The 18,774-nt window shown below is 39.4% G+C and overlaps 1 pseudogene; it reads right to left on the minus strand.

The window, feature by feature from the left end:
* Positions 1-9,407: 9,407 nt before the first annotated feature.
* On the minus strand, positions 9,408-9,744 carry LOC123831093 (annotated as a pseudogene).
* Positions 9,745-18,774: the final 9,030 nt, after the last annotated feature.

Below are 18,774 nucleotides of genomic sequence, written 5' to 3' on the forward strand. Positions count from 1 at the left end.
CACTCCTGAACAATTGATGGTCAAAGGAGAAATCAAAAGGGAAATGAAAAATACCTTGAGACAAATCAAAATGGAAACACAACACTTCAAAACTTAGGGAATTCATTAAAACCACTTCTAAGAAGGAAGTTTATGGTCTGTACATGTACAAATGCCTACATTAAGGAAAGAGAAAGATCTCAAATGTACAACCTAACTGACACCTCTTTCAGTTAGAAAAAGGAGAAAAGAAAAAGGAGAAGAAACCAAGCCCAAAGTTAAGATAAGGAAGGAAATAAAGATCAAATGGAAATAAATGAAATGGAGACTAGAAAAGACAATGGAAAAGATCAATGAAACTAAGAGCTGGTTTTTCTGAAAAAAAAAAATGAAACTGACAAACTCCCACTAGACAAGGAAAAATAGAGAAAAGTCCCAAATAATATCAGAAATCAAAGAGATGTTATAACTGATAACACAGAAATACTAAGAATTATAATAACTATGAGCAATCATATGCCAATAAATTCAATAATGTAGAAGAAATTAATACATTTCTAGAAATATACAGTCTACCAAGACTGAGTCATGAAGACACAGAGAAGACCAATAAGAACTGACCAATAAGAAGTAAGAAGATTGAATAAGTAATGAAAAACCTCTCCAAAAAGGAAAGTCTAATACCAGCTGGTTTCACTGGTGAATTCTACCAAACATTTAAAGAAGAATTAATACCAATCCTTCTCAAACTCTTCCAAAAAATAAAAGAAGAAGGAGCACTCACAAACTTATTTACAAGTCAAGTCCAGCAGTACTCTGACACCAGAGCCCAATGAGTTCACTCTAAAAAAGGAAAAATATAGGCCAATATTGCTGGTGAACCACTATTTTAAAAATATGAAGTTTTCTCAAGAAATTAAAAATAAAGCTACCATATAATCCAGCTATCCTAGTTCTGGGTATATATCCAAAAGAAACGAAATCATTATCTGAAAGAGATAGGTACACCCCCATGTTCATGGTGGCGTTATCCACAAAGCTATGGTGTGGAAACAACTCAAGCATTCAGTGACAGATTAATGGATAAAGAAAACGTGATACACATATACAAGTATACAATGAAATATCATTCAGCTTTTAAAAAGAAAGAAATCCTGCCATTTGCAACAGCATAAAGGAAGCTGAAAGCCAATATGCTAAGTGAAATATGGCAGGCAACAAATGACTATATGGTGTCACTTAGATGTGGAAACTAAAAAAGGAAAAGTGGTTGCAGGGTCCAAGTGTTGGGGGAAGGAGATGTAGGTAAAAGGGTACACACTTCCAGTTATAAAATGAATAAAATCTGAGTATCTAATGAATAGCATGGTGGCTGTAGGTGAGAACACTGCACTGTATAATTGAAATTTGCTAAGAGTAGAGCTTAAGGCTTCTCACCAAAAAATTAAATTAAATTAAATTTATTTTAAGTATATTTTATTGATTATGCTATTACAGTTGTTCCAAATGTTTTCTCCCCTTTATCTCCCTCCTCCCCGTACCCCACCCTCACCTTCCAGTACTCTCCGCTACCTCTGCCACAGTTCATGGCCATGGGTTGTATATATAAGTTCTCTGATTTATCCATTTCCCATACTAATGTTAACCTCCCCATCTATTCTGTTACCTACGTACTATGCTTCTCATTCCCTGTACCTTTCCCCCATTCTCCCTCTTGCCCCTCCCCACTGATAGCCCTCCATGTGATCTCCATTTCTGTGATTCTGTTCCTGTTCTAGTTCTTTGCTTAGTTTTGGTTTGTTTTTGTTTAGGTTCAGTTGTTGATAGTTGTAGGTTTGTTGTCATTTTACTGTTTATAGCTTTTTATCTTCTATATCTTAGATAAGTCCTTTTGTCATTTCATATAAGGGCTTGGTAGTGGTGAACTCCTTTAACTTGACCTGCTCTGGGAATTACTTTGTCTGCCCCTCAATTGTAAATGATAGCTTTGCTGGATAGAGTAATCTTGGATGCAGGTCCTTGCCTTTCATGACCTTGAATACTTCTTTCCAGCCCCTTCTTGCCTATAAGGTTTCTTTTGAGAAATCAGCTGATAGTCTTATGGGAACTCCTTCGTAGGTCACTGTCTCCTTTTCTCTTGCTGCTTTTAAGATTCTCTCTTTATCTTTATTCTTGTTTAACTTAATAATGATGTGCCTTGGTGTACTCCTCCTGGAATCCAACTTCTTTGGGACTCCCTGGGCTTCCTGGAAGTCTATTTTCTTTGCCAGATTGGGTAAGTTCTTCATTATTTTTTCATATATATTTTCTATTTCTTGTGTTTCCTTTTCTCCTTCTAGCACTCCCATGATTTCGATGCTGGAACTTTTAAAGTTGTCCCAGAGGCTCCTAAGCATCTCTTCATTTTTTGCATTCTTGTTTCTTCATTCTGTTCTAGTTGGATGCTTATTTTTTCCTTTTGTTCAAAATCATTGATCTGAGTCCCTGTTTTCTTCCCTTCACCATTGGTTCCCTGTATATTTTCCTTTATTTCACTTTGTGTAGCCTCCATTTCTTCCTTCATTTTGTGACTGAGCTTATCCAGTTCTGTGAGCATCCTGATTACTAGTGTTTTGAACTCTGCATCAGATAGGTTAGCTATCTCCTCATCACTTAGTTCTTTTTCTGGAGTTTTGATCTGTTTTTTTTTCATTTGGACCATATTTCTTTGTCTCGGTGTACCTCTTATGTGTTAAGGGGTGGAATCTTAGGTATTCACCAGGGCAAGGCAACCCTCTTTGCTGGGTTGTGGTACTGTCTGTGAGGGAGGGGTGAGAGAAGGAACAATGTCACTTGCTCTGTTCTCCTTCCACTTTCTGTCCCTTCCCTTGCTTCCCACAAGCAGTTTGTGCCCTTTAGTTGCTGATTTGCAGGTGAGTGGGCTTGTGCTAATTTTAGGACCTTGTGGGTCTCTCCAACATACTTTCCAGTGAGGTTGGGAGTTTCTCTTGCTGCCACAATCTGCACAGATCTTTTCCTCAAACTGTGGTTTTGAGTCCTTAGTTGCCCATGCTGAAACTCAGGGTTTCAGGGTCCATCTTGCTCCCCTGCCTTCCCCCAGGCTTGAATGCACACCAATATGGGGTTGCCCGTGCAGTCTTCCAGCTGCCGCCTTGCCCCGTCCTCTCTGCCCAGCTGCCTGTCTGAGCCCCTCCTACCTGTGGTTCAATGTTTCTTCAAGTCCTTGGTTGTTGGACTTCTATGCAAGTGTTTCTCTGGCAGTTCTGGTTCTTCTTTGTTTTTAAATTGGTTGTTTTCCTTCTTTCGGTTGTGTGAGGAAGCGAAGCATTTCTGCCTACACCTCCATCTTGGCCCCCTCCCTCAAATTTAATTAAATTTTAAAACAGTGAATATATGATATGATGGATGTGCTAATTAACTTGATGGTGAGAATACTTTTTCAATGTTTACATATATCTAATCATCATTTTGTATACTTTGTATATATTTGTCAATTATATTTCAGTAAAGCTGAAGAAAAGAAGCCTCCATTTAGAGGTCTTTTTCACACAACTACCAAGCTTCTGCTAAGTCTCTGTCACCCTGATTCCTTGTCTATTTCCTCTTCCAAGCACCTTTGCTCAGAGCCTCTTTTCCCTTTCTTGACCTTACATCAATCAGGGAAAAAAATGACACGTATCCTTAGGTTTAAGCTAGATTTAAAGACTTTCCTGGGAAGACAATGCAGGCAGGTCCTGGGAAAAGCTGCCATATTTCACTGATCTTCCTTATCGGTGGTGTTTAATACCACCTTTGAAAGTTCATTTGGGCTTTGAAGACTCTTGGATTTAATTCCTATGTTTTCCCCCTCTGTTAAATTTTTTAAATGTGTTGAAATTGTTTAATAGAAACATTCAAAATAAGTTAATTAGATATGAGGGGGCATATCATGAAATAGTTCAAGTACAGGCTCTGGAATTGGATATCACTTTCCTGCAAATTAGGAAACTTTTGAGTCTGACACTTTATTTATACAACAGAGATAAGGAAAAAGGTTTGTTGTGTGCTAGTTAAGATAAGGCATGCTTAGCACAGTATCTGGCACATAGAATACTATTTTTGTTTTAGCTATAATTATGATTTGTTTCAGCAATCTTATTGTCAGACAACTATGGGAAGGTAGCATAGCAGAGTCAGATACTCCAAGATCAACCGAAAAATTCTTTTTTTGATTGTAAAGATTGGTAATGTATGATTTAAAGAAAATAAAAGGACAGAATCGCTTCACTTCACCATTGGTTGAATTTTGATAGAACAACAGCATTGGAAAATCTTGCCCACATGAAGAACTGCAGTTCCTGAAGCACTTTAATTTCCCAGCATGCATGCTTTTCAATGAGAACTCTCAAAGCACCTGTGGTATTAAGCGTTTCTCTTTCAAGAGAGCAGCGTGGTGTCTTTAAGGCATGTTCTTTTACATCACACATTGCCAAGGTGATTTTTTTTTCTGATCCCAACATGTGTTCTTACGTTGTATTTAATTTAGGAAGATTATAACCAATGATTGGGCCTAGCTCCCACCTGGATTCCTCATCATCTGTATTTTTGTATAAAGCCTTGTGATGTTTTTGTACTTTAGATTTTAAAAGTATTCTGACTGCCATTTGTGGCTCACAAAAAACAAGGATCACTCACTTCCATAATTTTCTTCTTCTCCTAAATTATCCCTAATGTCCCATGCAATGACTTTTTTCAGTATTTGTTTCCTTAGAAGAGATAAACTCTATGAAGGCAGGTTCTAAGTTTATACTGTTTACCATGGTCTCTCCAGCAGCTGACACAATACCTAGACCATAGCAGACACTTGCTAATTATTTGTTCAATTGTTTTTCACTGTTTTTGTTTCCTGCTCCATTGAGTGTAATCAGTGCTGTAAGCCACAGGGATAAGAAGCAACAGATAAAGACTATGGGCCTTCCAGTCCTACCACATCTGTAATATTTTGCATCCAGGAAGATACCATTTGTAAACACCACTGATTTTGTTCACACCTCCAATGACTCTAAGGAATGTGTTGAACATCTTTAAATAAAGCAGCTATTGATGTCTTTGTTTTTAGGCTAAGATAAAGGAGTTCAAGGAATTAGGATTATTTTCTTCTTCATTAAGTCTCTGTCCTTAGTCATCTTCTTCATTCCCCAGTTGGTGGGAGAATGGAGAGAGGAAAGGAAGAAGTAAGTTCCACTGAGTTGGATAGGACTGAAAACTTTTTACCCCCTTAAAAAATAAAATAAAAGGCCACAGAGAAAGAAAGAGTCCTTCTTCAACCTGAGCTTTGCTGTAAACTCTTAGCTGTAAATAAAGTAACAGGTTGATGGGCATGACCATTAACTATGGGAACCTATTTATTGCTTGTGTTGCTGACTTTGGGGGGAAGCCTTGTGTGTTCTATAGTAGGCATCCCTACAGACAGAATATTGCCCTAACTCTAATTCTACACATCAGGATAATATTTGTTTTTATTATTTAAATGAAGAGAACACTTTGGTTTCCACTAAAAAGAAAGTCACAGAGACCTCTTATTTTTAATACACTTTAATGTACTAGTACCTGTGGGCTTTAGAAAAATTTAATTACAAGCAACTTTCAGAATTCTACTGGTGTCATCATTCTAACTTGAGGAATGACCATGACCTGACAAATCAAGACAGACAAAATAATAGAATGATACTCTTTCCAAACAGATTAACTAACCTCTAGTTCCCAGTACCTCTTAGAGAAGGACCCTGAGGTGGAAGCATCATATAAAGGCATCACATCTTCACATGCCAGAGGAAGACGTAGGAGCTGGGAGGATAAATTGCGTGTTGAGAAATTTAGACATGGTGTCTTCTTGCTGATTCCACACTGGAGCTCAAGAGAACTTGAGCTTTCTATATTCCAGATGCAGTTACAGGGTGATGGGGAGATATTTCCTGTTGCTTTTCTGTTGCTGTTTTTGTCTCTCTCTTAAGTTTACACACAAAATCATTAACTCAAAAAGAAAAAACTAGTTCCTTTTAAACTCTTAAGAAGAGGTAATGGCCCCTCTGTTTATTACAGAGATTTGCAACAGTATGAAACCAGGTTCTCTGAGAAATAGAGTTTATCTTATGAATATCAATGAATAGCTTAGTGAGAGACATTATCCTTTCTTAAAGATTCAGGTAAAAGCAAGGATGACTACAGATTAGGTAGCATTATGTAGTGTGAGGGGACTGGCTGAGTTGTTAGGTAGGGAAGCATCTCTGGAAATGTGGGTTCTAGCTCAAGCTTGCCCTTGCTATTTTGGCAGTCTTAGAAAAAGAACTCCAACCCCTACACCCTTGCCCACCCCAAGACTCATCTCCTTGATTGCGAAATGAAGATACTGAGCTGTGGGTTTCAAACTGCTCCCTAGAGATTTGCAGAGCTCTCCCGAGGAGCCATTTAGGACAAAGGAGAAGGAAGAGTCAAGATGCCCTGCTTCATCCTACTCAATAGGGTGGTGATGCCAGGTTCTGAGACAATGAGGCAGTGTTTCTTTGATCGCTTGTGAGAACATTGCAGAAATATAACTTCATTTATTAGAAGCAGACAGCTTCTAAAATGGTGTGAAGCAACAGGTGCCAGCAGAGAAGTTAGAGGCTCTTAATGAGGCGGCATCTGGATACTTGGCTCTGAAGAGGGCTGGGATCCACCAATGCCCTTTGCATTTCTCTTTAGATGCAAATTGATCAGAACCTTCAAACCTGATTATCTCAGCACAATGCCTTGAACAGTTTGTATCTCAAGTTATTGATGCTTTTGCTTTTAACCAAGAAAAAGGATGAAGTGGAGGAAAATTGTGTGTAGTGTAAAGACTTAGAACAAGCAAGAATGTAAGAATCAGCTGAAAGAAAAATAATCAGAATATACCCCGTGACACTTCATTTGGCATCTTGGGAAATGAAATGTCACACACACAATGACATTTTCCAGTTAAGAGAAGTTCATCCATTCTAGCACACAGCCTGAAAAAATCATAACCATTTTTGATAGAAGGATAAACATGTAATTCTCTTTCTACCCTCAAAATAAGGCATCTTGAAAACTTTTAAATTTTTTCTTAATTACATACACATGCATTACATAATATGTGATTACACATTAATTCAAATATTTCTTTGTGTTCCCCAAAGTTTGTGTCTAGTAAAGAGAAGGGTTTATTTTTTGTGTGGGTAGAAGAGCTGGTTTGTTAACAATGTGTTGTGACATTCTAGTTGATAGTTCTGTGTGAGGAACTTGGGTACCAAATAGGATGACCTTTGTGCGTTGGATTTCTTTCCCAAATTTAGGTTTGGAGTCATGTTCCAGAGAGTTAAAATTTGGAGAAATCTGACTTGTAGATATGTAGTAAATATTATATGTATTTTTTAATTGGAAATATCTGTGTGCCACTGAAGTGTACCTACAGGATCATGAATGCCTTTCCTCTGACTGGTGTCAGGCTCACTGCAGAGAAGAGTCACACACATGCTCAGATTGGCGGGGAGGGGAAAAGAAGGAATCTGCATCTAGTGAAAGTGGCCTAGAAGGACAGCCTCTGGGATTCCCCTGGCGTGGCTTGCTGAACCTTGGCCAGAATACTGAAACCTTAAATCTGGTGAGACTGCACCAGGAATCGTCAGGACCAGCCTTTGCTGTGGCCTCAGCAAGCACCATGGTTCAGGAGGCTGTGGCCAAAGGAGTGATGTCATTACCATGACAGTCCAGGTGGTCTTTGTACAAGGATACATGCATGGTGGACATACTGCTCTTCAGTCATTTTACCTAAACAAAGATGACATTGTTTTGTCTCTTAAATGCTTCTAGAAACCCTCAGGCCTCTTTGGTTTCTGCCAGAGTAGCTCTAACAGTCATAACTGTGAACACCAAGCACGGGACAGCCCAGCTGGACCTCAGTCCAAAGGAATGATTTACTTTAAAAGTATATCTGGAACCTTCCAATGGCAGTAATAGAAACAGGGATAATTACTTCTTTAAATCCTCACCCTTGGCTTCCATCACTTCTCTCTGTCTCTGCTGTGTCTGAGGCCCTGAAATGGAATAAGGTGGTGTTTACATATCTGCTTCCCCTCCCACATACCCCTTCACCCCAAATGCAGTCTTGGCCCTGCTCAGGATCCTCAGACAAACCTAACTTAGCAGGAAGCTCCTCTGTAGCCTCCACACCACCCTCCTCTACAAGTGGAAATCCTTTCACCTACCCAAAACAGGACCAGGCTCCTGAAACCTCCACACTGCCCCCTAGGTGCCCTAAGATGAACTTGAGTTGGCCACTTCATACGTCTAGAAGGTCAGAGGCTCTCTGCCCCACTGGTGACGGGCTAGTGACCCTACCCAAGACTCAAGTTTGACCTAGAGTACAGTTGCCTAATATGGTTTTTCAACTTATAGCATCTTTCTTGTAGCCACAGCTGCCTAAATTCTATGTCCAATTATCTGCCTAATGCTTTCCCACCTCTCCTTTTCTCCTCCATGCTCCCCCCCCTCCTGCCCCAGTGCTGGCTGTTTCTGCCAATCTCTCCAGCCAAGCCAAGTCTTGACTCACTCTTCCTTTCTAAATTCTCCAGAATGGACCACTGTATCTCAGGTCTGAGTTCCAAAGGACAACATGAGTTGCTCTGAGAACGTTCCACTCACTGAAGTGGAATTCCATTTTACTTTTTGATATCCAAGGGCACGTTCATTTGTCACCCCTGTTGAGCTTATGGGGCTCTTCCAATCAATACACCACACTACCCTCCTGACTCACTGAGTCAGAGCATTCATATGCTGATGCTTTCATTGGTCTTTTTCTGCCTCCCATAATCATTTTACCTGCCACTCTGTGCATCTGTAGTGGCCTGATTCAATTTTTTTTTTCTTTTTGATGGGAAGGGGTTCAAAGGAGATAAAAATTCCAAATTCTGCCTTTATTGCCATGCTTCAGGGGCTGAGCAGGAGGGAGGAGGCTCAACCCTGCTTAGAGGTTCTCAGACCCAGAGGCAGCTGGAGGGCAGCCTGGAAGTCTTCTCTATCCAGCAGAGGAGCTGAGGGAAAGAGGAGAGGTGTCTGCTGCTTCCACTTCTAGGAACAAGAAGACCTAGAGCCACAAGCTGACCTCCAGAAGTCACAAGAGACCGAGAATCAGGCAGGAACATCAGATGCTGGAAAGGTGGATGGACTGAGAAAACACTTGGGGTCCCAAACAGCACTGAGCTCTCACAGAGGGGCACCCAGGTCCTGCTAGCTCTAAGGATAGAGGCCCACAGGGAGGCACCCCAAGACTGAGATGCTCACAAAGAAGCCCTGACATCAACCCCTCCCCCGTTCAACAAAAATAAGGAGAAAGTCTGGAGGGAGAAGTGAGGTTGGGGCCTGGGTGGGCAGGAGGCTGAGAGGGGAACCTAGGAAGAGCCTGAGGGGCTGGTTATCAAGGCAGTGCCATGAGGGGACAGTGACACTACCTCCTGCTGGTGGATAAGGTTGGCAGTGGGGATAGTGATGCAGCCTATGAAGGCCGGGTACTTGACAAAGCTGATGTGCCCATCGTGGTTGGCTTGTCTGCAGCCTTTTGTTGGTTCCCATGTCTGTCAGCATGTGGTTGAACTCTTTCTGAAGCATCTTTCTGGAGCTGCTCTTGCTGATCTTGTTCTTGAGCAGGCTATGCTTAGACATGTATCTGTAGCAGTTTAATATCAGGCCCACGAGTGCCTTCTCCAGTTCTGTGCAGCAGTCTGCCATCTCACTGCCTTGCTTACCAAGTGGTCTGCTTCCTCAGTCCACCTCCTCCATAGCAAGGCTCTGGGGCCTGGGTTCTGGCACCACTAAGCAGCAGCCCTCACTCAGCCCAGCCATGACTCCTCCCCATCCCCTCCCAGAATGGATCTCACTCCCTCCTTCCCTGCCTAGCCGAGCTGGCTCAGAGGGGAGGTAGGATTGATCTCCCTCTTGACTTGGGCCTGGACTTGGCCTGATTCAATTCTAATACTGTCCAAAAGAACTTTGGAATCTTTGAGCAATGTCACAGGTTTAACCTGACTCCCTAAAAAACAAACCATTTCTAGAAAGTTTTTTTTTTCTTTTAAAAAATTATTGATTAAAATCTAGAGAATTCACATGAGGCTTGCCTAGATACTTAATTGAAAGGACATCACAGGTAACTTGTCACCTTTTCTGATATCTGAAGAAAATACAGCCCTTACGTTAAGGGCTATATTCTGTTAAATGAACACTCAGCCAGCCCATTTGTCACCTAAGGAAAAAAAGAAAGAAAAATACATACACACATGGGAAAAGGAGGCAACACACATGGCTGCTGTCATTACTATAAGTGAATTTTTACTTTGAATAACAGAAAATATGAAGTTCATATTTTATAGCATGTTATACAATAACAGTTTCTGTTTGGGTGAGGTATTTGTGAATGTGGTAGTTAGTGATCAAAACAGGCTTTAAACGTAATTTTATACACTAAATTCTATGAAAAAAAGGGGCCACGGGTAAAAAAAAAATGAGACATGATAAAAAGAAAGGAGAGTTAGAAAAAAGCCAGAAAATGAAAGAGGAGAGAAAGTTTTAAGCCCATATCAAAAGAATAGGGGTTTATGAGCAGAAGACATTGTGCCTGAGAGAGCTGAGCTGTCACAAGAATAACTGTAAACTTGGAAGTCTTGCCTATCAGGCCGAGAAAACAGTAAGGACCACAAGTTATTTCAAAAGCAGAAACAATCTGAAAGGATCTCCTGTCCAGTCATGGTAACATAATTCCCAAAGAGAAAGAGTAAGTTCAATGTCCAGCAGAAAATTTACACTCGTGTTATTTCAGTAATGACACATCAGTTAGACTTTCATATAATGTCCTTTGTTGTTTCACTGTAAGATAAATGGTTATGAGTTTCATATCCCTCCATTCCTTAGTCTATACCAGTGATTTTTCAACCTTTTGCAACTCGTGGCAGACATAAACTAATTACTAATATTCTTCAGCATACCAAAATATATGTTATATTTTTTGCTGATCTGACAAAAAATAGGTATAATTTTGATTCATTCATATTGGACAACTATTATTGTGTTGGCTATTGTCATTTTTTATTTGACAGTTCAAGGGAAAAGAGGTCAGTGCCCCTGACTAAATAGTCAAGTATTGCATGTTTTAAAAATTGTTGCAGCACACTGGTTAAAAATTGCTGATCTAGACTTAAAAAGAGCCAGAAGGACAAATGCTTAGTAATCAGTTCCATACTAAACTTGTTCCTGGAACCAGTGTGGATGAGCAAGTACGTTTAGTTAATAATAACAATTATAAAAAAATCTGAGTCCTTCTGTTTCCATTCTTTAATGTAATTTTATTTTTGCCAAAGTTTTACATAGATATAATCAAATGGATCTGTAGGTTTCTAATAAAATAACTCCCCTGCCTTATCTTATTCTCTTTCCTAATCCTTGTTTGCCATAGGGTAGTACCTTTAAACTTTAGCCATTTATTTTGGTATTTCCCTACATATTTTTACATACTGATATTTTTCAGATTTTGATGTTGACTTTCTACCATGAATGATAAGGCTTAGCTTTCCTAAGCACCATCACCTGCCCTTCTCTCTCTCTTCTCTGCCTATCATCATTATCCCAATACAGTGATACATGGTTTTGGGTAGATCAATATTATTAATGCATTAATACTATTCAGAGTTGAACATACAAAGATAATCTATTTCTTTAAAAACTTTTTAGTTTCCCTAAACTTAATAGTTATTTCACATTTTAAATTTACTTGGCTTCTTATGTAATTCCACTAACTCATTTGTAAAATTCTATAGGTCACACTTTGTGAATCTCATCTTCTACATCAAATACACCAAATTAGCTATCTTTTTCTTCTTCCTTTTTCTTTTTTTTCAGGGACATTTCCTCCTGGACTTCTCTGTCCTCTTGCTTCAGTCTGTGATGGCTACTCTGGAGGCCTGTCACAGAGTTAGCATTCTCCCTTAGATGTTCTCATCCTGGTCCCTATGACTTTTTTTGTTTACTCCCCAGTTTGGTTAGAACACATCCTCCAGTAGCTTCCTGAGAAAGGATATGTGAGGTAATTATTTGAAGTCTTGAATATCTATAATTTTGTTTACCTTCATACTTGATAAACATTTTAGCTATGTGTAGGATATGAAGTAGGAAATCACATTTCCTCAGAATTCTGAGGGCTTTTCTGAATTGTTGTCTTTAGAGCCATTTTGTTTCCTAGTTGTCCTTCTCTTTCTCTCTCCCTCCCTCTCTCCCTCTCTCTCTCTCCCTCTCCCTCTCCTTCTCCCCCTATTCTGAGATTTCACATTGATATGACTTAGTATAGATCTTTTTACATTCATTACCTTGGACCACTGGCAGGTCCTTCCAATCTAGAAACTCACTTCCTTTAGTTCTGAAATTTTTCCTTTCAACATTTCTTGAATTTTTCTACACTCTTTTCTGTTTCCGATAGTGATGTGCTTTTTGTCTTTAGAAATCTCAATTTTATCTTTCCAACTTTTTGTTTAAATTGTAATACTGAGTTCTTATTTCTAATTTCCAAGATCTGTTTTTGGCTCTCTAAATGTTCCATTGGTCTAAATTGACCACACTTCTCTTTTTTATGGATATATTTTTTCTCATACATATATATGTGAAGTCTTCTTTAGGATATCTCTGTTTTATCCTTTGTATTTGTTTGTGCTCTTATGTTAAATACTTTCATATAATGGTGATTTGTGGATGCCTGTTAAACTGAAGAGGGAAGCACTAAAAAGTCCATTGGCAGCTATGTGTGTGGGTGGCGCTTGTCAGTTGATAGGTATCATTGCAGAGCAGTTTCACCAGAAATTCCATTGAGACATCACCACTATGTCATTTTTCTTAGTCTGATTTTTCCAGATGAGATTCCACCAGTCTCTCACCTAAGGGGTATAATTCTGACCAATCAAGTTCCAGAAAATGAGTGGGAAAAGAAGACTTGGGGATGGTGGGTTCAACATTCAGTATTTAGACTTTTCCTTAAACCTTCTATTTTCAGTATGGTCTCCCCAAGTCCAAAGTCCCTCTGGTCAAAGTCACTCAATGAATGGGTAATATCCTATAAGGATGGGGGGAAGCGCAGTCACTCAACTGGGAACAACGGGACAGAGGGTTAGACATACTTAACTTCTTACTCAGAATTTCATTCAGGTCTTCTGTCCTCAGCCCCACTATTTTCAGGTGTACCTGATGTGCTCTGTTCCTGCGTTTTTCTGCAGTTCTGTGGTATGAATAAGCTTGCTTAGAAGCTTCCCCCACTGCCTGATTAATTTGAAGCCTTTATTTTTTATTTTGCCAAGTCAGTTAATCTTCCTCAACTGCTTTCCACAATTGTACTGCTGTCTTCTCCTCTGCTGTTTAATATGTCCATATAGTGTGCACAATTATATTCTTATAGTGAAGTTTGAGAGGGAGCCGAGATAAACATGTGTGTTGCTGCTGTGTTATATTTAGTTGAAAATCATCTACATATGAAGTAGATATTTCATACATTATCAAGCTGTGGAAATTTCTAGACTGATCTCATATTTAAGTTTTGTAAAGAAGGGGAGATTTCATACCAATCACACTGGAAGCAGTGTCATCATCATCATCATAATTATGAACTGATTAATTTACACCAGGAAGGTCAGTGTTTATCTTGTCTTGCTGACACCCATATCAGATGTGATCAGCTTCTAAGACAAAACATTATGTTTCTAATTACACTACAAATGGCCTGAAATCTGAGAACCAACATGCTTCCCTTTAGCTCTGTACCTCATTCTCCTACAACAAAGTGTCCTCAGCCAGAATTTAGCTGGCAGATTGGAGGATGAATCATAAGATAGAATGGGATTCAACTTGGCTTTTTCTCTGAATGCACAGATCCAAGAAGGAGCCAAAATGTGTTTGTTTTCACAAAACAAACAGCTTTTGCAAAGTGACACATGGGGGAGCAGCCACCAGGAGTAAGATAGTTTGATATTCTCTCTGCAACAGGGCCTGTTGACTCAATTGCTCTCCATATACGCTCTCTACACTGAGACCAAGAACGTTCCTCATTGAGGCCTGGGAAACCTGACTGAGTCTCCATCTCCTGGTGCCCATGGGCCAGCATGCAGACAGGGCCTTTCAAAACCCCTTTGAGAAAATCCTATGATTTCATTCATCTCTAATCACAGAATCTGTTTTGGGGAAAGAAGTCTTCAGCTCTGCCTGTGGTTCTGAAAAAAATCCTCCAAAGATTGGTCTCTTGTTGTACAAAACAAGAATGTGCAGAATTGCACAGGACAGTTGACATCATGCACTCCCCTTTGTCTTGAGGCAGGCTTGCCCGTGCCACGTTGGGTACATGGGCACCCACTTCATTGTAGAGGCCTCCACTCAAGCTAACTCAGTAGCCCTTGCCAGGCCCTAATTATGGTCAGAAACAGAAAATGTTTTCCTCATGATTAATAGAAATTTCTTTCAAGGCAAATTATTTCTGTGATCATTGTGGATAATAGATGGTCCTATCACTCCACATCTTGCAATAAAAACTTCTTCAAAGTTTCCCTTTTTCAGGTTAAGTAGTCTCAATGAAATGAAGCCCTCCTATTCAACACAACTTCTTTCTCCCTCTCTAGACCACAAGCGTCAGGAAGGCTGGGTCAGTTATTGCTATGAGCCTTTGCCTAGTACAGTGTCTAGCACACAGTAACTGCTTGATACACATTTTGCAAAATTAAATATTTTCAATTTTCTAATAATTGGTATTGTTCTTTTTTTTGAACTCATCATTGTTGTCTATCCTTTGCATAATCAAGGTTACTGACCTATACAGCCATGATGGTTGTTAAAAAAGAGAAACTCTTCCCAGTCTCCACAGTGTGCTCACCCCATGTATCCTTATCACCCTGACTTGTCATTCAGGACTCTCTGGACCTTCCAGAACTTCCCACAATCCAGCAACTAAAGAGTTAATACCAGCTGTGGTATGGGGCTTCCAGGACCCTGATGATTCCATCATTGCTTAGTATCTTTCATTGATCTGGTTTTTGCAGTATTTTAAATAGATTCCTGATTCCAATGTTTTTGAAATCATTTGTGATTAAAAATAACACTTCACTCAGATGAATAAATAATAAACCACAGTTGTTATCAAAAGCTCCTACCTTTCATTCATTATACCAGAATCAATAGTTGACTTTAGGACAAATGCTTAGAATATCAGGGAACCCGGAGAGAAAGAACCCACAATTTGGGGGGCAAGGCAAAGGAAGGAGCCTTCAATGCTAATTCAGTCTATTCTACTAAGGATATCTTGAGAATATTGTCAAAATTTTAAAATCTCCCTGGAGTACCGCATTGATAGAAATAAAATTTGACAACCTCTTCAAAACTTTGGGAAAATACCTGCTTTCTGAATTATTTACCAAGTTTTAAAGCCTGAGTTTAGTTGGGTGTTTTATTGTTGCCTTCTGTTTTATTTTATTTTTATTTTAAATTTATGTTATGGGTTAGTATGAAAGAGTTTGGAAAAGGAGCTACAGTTGGAACAAGAAAGTATATTCTTACCAGTTGCTTCCTTTTTTTTCTTTCTTATGGAAGCACATAGAAAAACAAGTACTTTGTGTGTTACAGGCATCTAGAGAAATCTTTGTTTTGTTTTGCAGCTGGCAAAGGAACTTTCTGAATTATTGCCTAAGAGACAAATTTCTAGCAACAACCCTGTACATGGCCTCAACTTCAAGTGTTAAGTTTTTTTTTTTTTTAGCAAGATAGTGGTAGAAGAAATGTGTGTATATTCCATTAACTGACTGGAAATTTAGATAAAGAATAAGAAACAATAACAGGCATCTTCCAATTTCAGCACATATATAATTCTTTTAATGCTGTGTGATAATCTATTTTGTGTAATATAATTAATTTAACTAATTGATAAATATTTGGGTTGTTTCTAATCTTTTGCTCTTGAGAGTTAATGGATAGCAATGAATTTTTTCCATATTTACCTGTATATATTTTTATTGATGAGTCAAAAGTTACATGCATGTTGTTAAAGCAAAAAGTAAGTTGTAGAAAACTATACCATAAGTCCATTGGTGTTCTATTTTCAGATATGTGTGTGTGTGTGTGTGTGTGTGTGTGTGTGTGTATTCATTTATGTATATGTTTGTAAAGGAGTAATATGTTTCTGGAAGTTGGCCAAGAAACGGCTAATGGTAGTCACATCTTGGAAATGAGGTTGGGAGAGCTCTTTTACTTTTATGTCTGTGAGGCATTTTTATCAAGAGTCTTATTACTTTTATTATAATTATGAAGAAAATTATGTCCAAGTCAAACCAAGACAAAAACCTGAAATCAGTTGCATTATGGACCAATAGGCATTTTTGCTATGTTGTTAGTTCCTTTCAAAGCAATCTGTTTTTTTAAAAATATCCAGAAATCAAGAAAATGTCAGAGTTCCCATGAATTAGGACTTAAAATTATGTATGTAGATCTCCTCCCTCCAATTCCGTCTGAAAGTTTAGGTTGGTAAAGGAAATGGAGCACAGAGATTAAACTTTTAGTAATCAGGGTCTGATCTTAGGTTTCTAAGTTTTGTAAAGAAGGTGGGGTATTTCATACCAATCACACTAGAAGCAGTACCATCATCATTGTAACTCTGAGCTTATTAATTCACAACAACAAGGTCAGTGTTTATCTTGTCTGGCTGACAACCGTATCAGATGTGATCAGCTTCTCAGTAAGAACATTATGTACACCATTCACAGGCCTTGTGAGGTCAAGCGAGTGTCCAAATCTTTATCGGCCCCAGTTTCCTCACTGAAAAATGAGAAAAGGAAGTACAGCACCTTTTACCTCATGAAGTCACTTGAGAGCCAATGAGATACTCAATATAGCACTTAGCATCGGGGCTGAAAGAAGCCCTCAGTGAATGTTAATTATGTTTATATTACTATCATTACTATTTTATAGAAGAAGCAGTAAATCTGTAAAAATAACAATTTATATGCCCTGCTGGTGTGGTACAGTGGATTGAGTGCCAGCTTGAGAACCAGAAGGTCACTGGTTTGATTCCTAGTCAGGATATATGCCTGGGTTGCTAGCCAGGTCCCCAGTAGGGGACATATGAGAGGAAACCAATTGATGTACCTCTTACACATCAATCTTGGTCTCCCTCTCTTTCTCCTTCCCTTCCTCTCTTTCTAAAAATAAATGAATAAAATATTTTAAAAAAATAACAATTTGTAGTATTGGTTTGATTGCACTAAAGTGAGTATAATATACAAATAAATTTTTTTCAATGACAGAAGAACAAATATTAAGAGTCGTATAAATATTCGGGCTTCCCTCTAAACTAGCTTGGCAACATTGCTTTCAATTATTCATCATAACAAGTTACCATAGAAGCTGATTGCAGTGGGTCAAGGAACTACATTTCAGTGATCCATGCTAAAGTCTCCCAAATTCAGTACTATTTATTTGCATTCAAAGAGGTAAAGATATCCGTCTGTTTAATGTTTTGGCCACTCTAAAGAAAACATGAGAATGTTCCAAATGAGAGGCCTTTGTTGGCTCCCTCCACCTTACTTCATGCTGTCTGATTTGGTTGGTCCTAGTGCTGGCACGTTTGACACTACAGCTCCATGTTCCGGGCCATCCCCAGGAGAGATAGCAACACCAAATCCTCCCCAGGGCCCACCCACAACCCCCCTCCTGGTTGGACTCAGCCCACTGGGCCACCACTGCCTTCTGGCCCTGTCCCTCTCGTCTCCATCAGTTGCCTGGATTCACCATTTTCACTCCAATTTGCTTTGGTTTCTGCTGCCATGTGCAGCTCTTCCATCCCTTTCCCAGGATTGGCATCTTAAATTGATTTGGGGTTGATGTCTTGAAATAAAAATATCAAAAGTGCACAGGAAGGAAGGAAGGAAGGAAGGAAGGAAGGAAGGAAGGAAGGAAGGAGGGAAGGAAGGCAGGCACGTGCCATCTTCATATCATTTAGACTTTCCAACAGACACCCCAACCTGCCTAAGGAAGGCAGACAGCAAACTCAGAATGGGTGACTCTAGCAGGTATGGATGTGCACAGATGCCTCCCTAATGTTTCCCATGTGCCCTTCTTCCATGTGACATCATCCACTTAATACTTAGAGATGCTTTTCCTTTGAATTACAGAAGCAGCATGTTCTTGTTGCAAAATAAAAAATGCAGAAGTGTATCAAGTAGAAACTAAAGATTCTCCATCCTCAAAGTTTACCATTGTTAACATTCAATGTGCATCCTTACCATTGTTTTTGTTTATCCATGATGCTTTTAGTGTAGGCAGCTAGTTAGATAGTAATGAAAGAGAAGGGAGCCAGACATCTAATTGTCAGATTGACAGGGAAGCTAGAAATTCCAGACACCCAAAGGGACAGCCACATCCTCCATGAACAAACACTAATCCCCAGTAGGGAGGAAGGACTGGCTTTCCAACCAGCCCCGTTCCCTCAGATTCCTTGGGGAAGGGAGAACCACTAAAAGGGAAATTCCTCTGCTGAAGCAGGCTCAGTAGAAGCCAAGATGGCACAGTGGGAGGTCCTTCTACTGTGGGGCATGTGCAGTAGGAGCCCAAATGGCAACTACAAAAAGGAGGAGTCTAGCCTGGGAAAATGTGGGAAAAGGATAAGATTGGATAAGAGCATGAAACCCTGGATGTTCCAGGAAAGGACTTGGTTAGGGGGAGGTCCCAGCACAAGCCCATGAAGAGCCAGGAAAG

The sequence above is a fragment of the Phyllostomus hastatus genome, unplaced genomic scaffold, assembly GCF_019186645.2.
Source record: "Phyllostomus hastatus isolate PE091 unplaced genomic scaffold, TTU_PhHast_1.1 phas_scaffold_1674, whole genome shotgun sequence".
Taxonomy (NCBI): domain Eukaryota; kingdom Metazoa; phylum Chordata; class Mammalia; order Chiroptera; family Phyllostomidae; genus Phyllostomus; species Phyllostomus hastatus.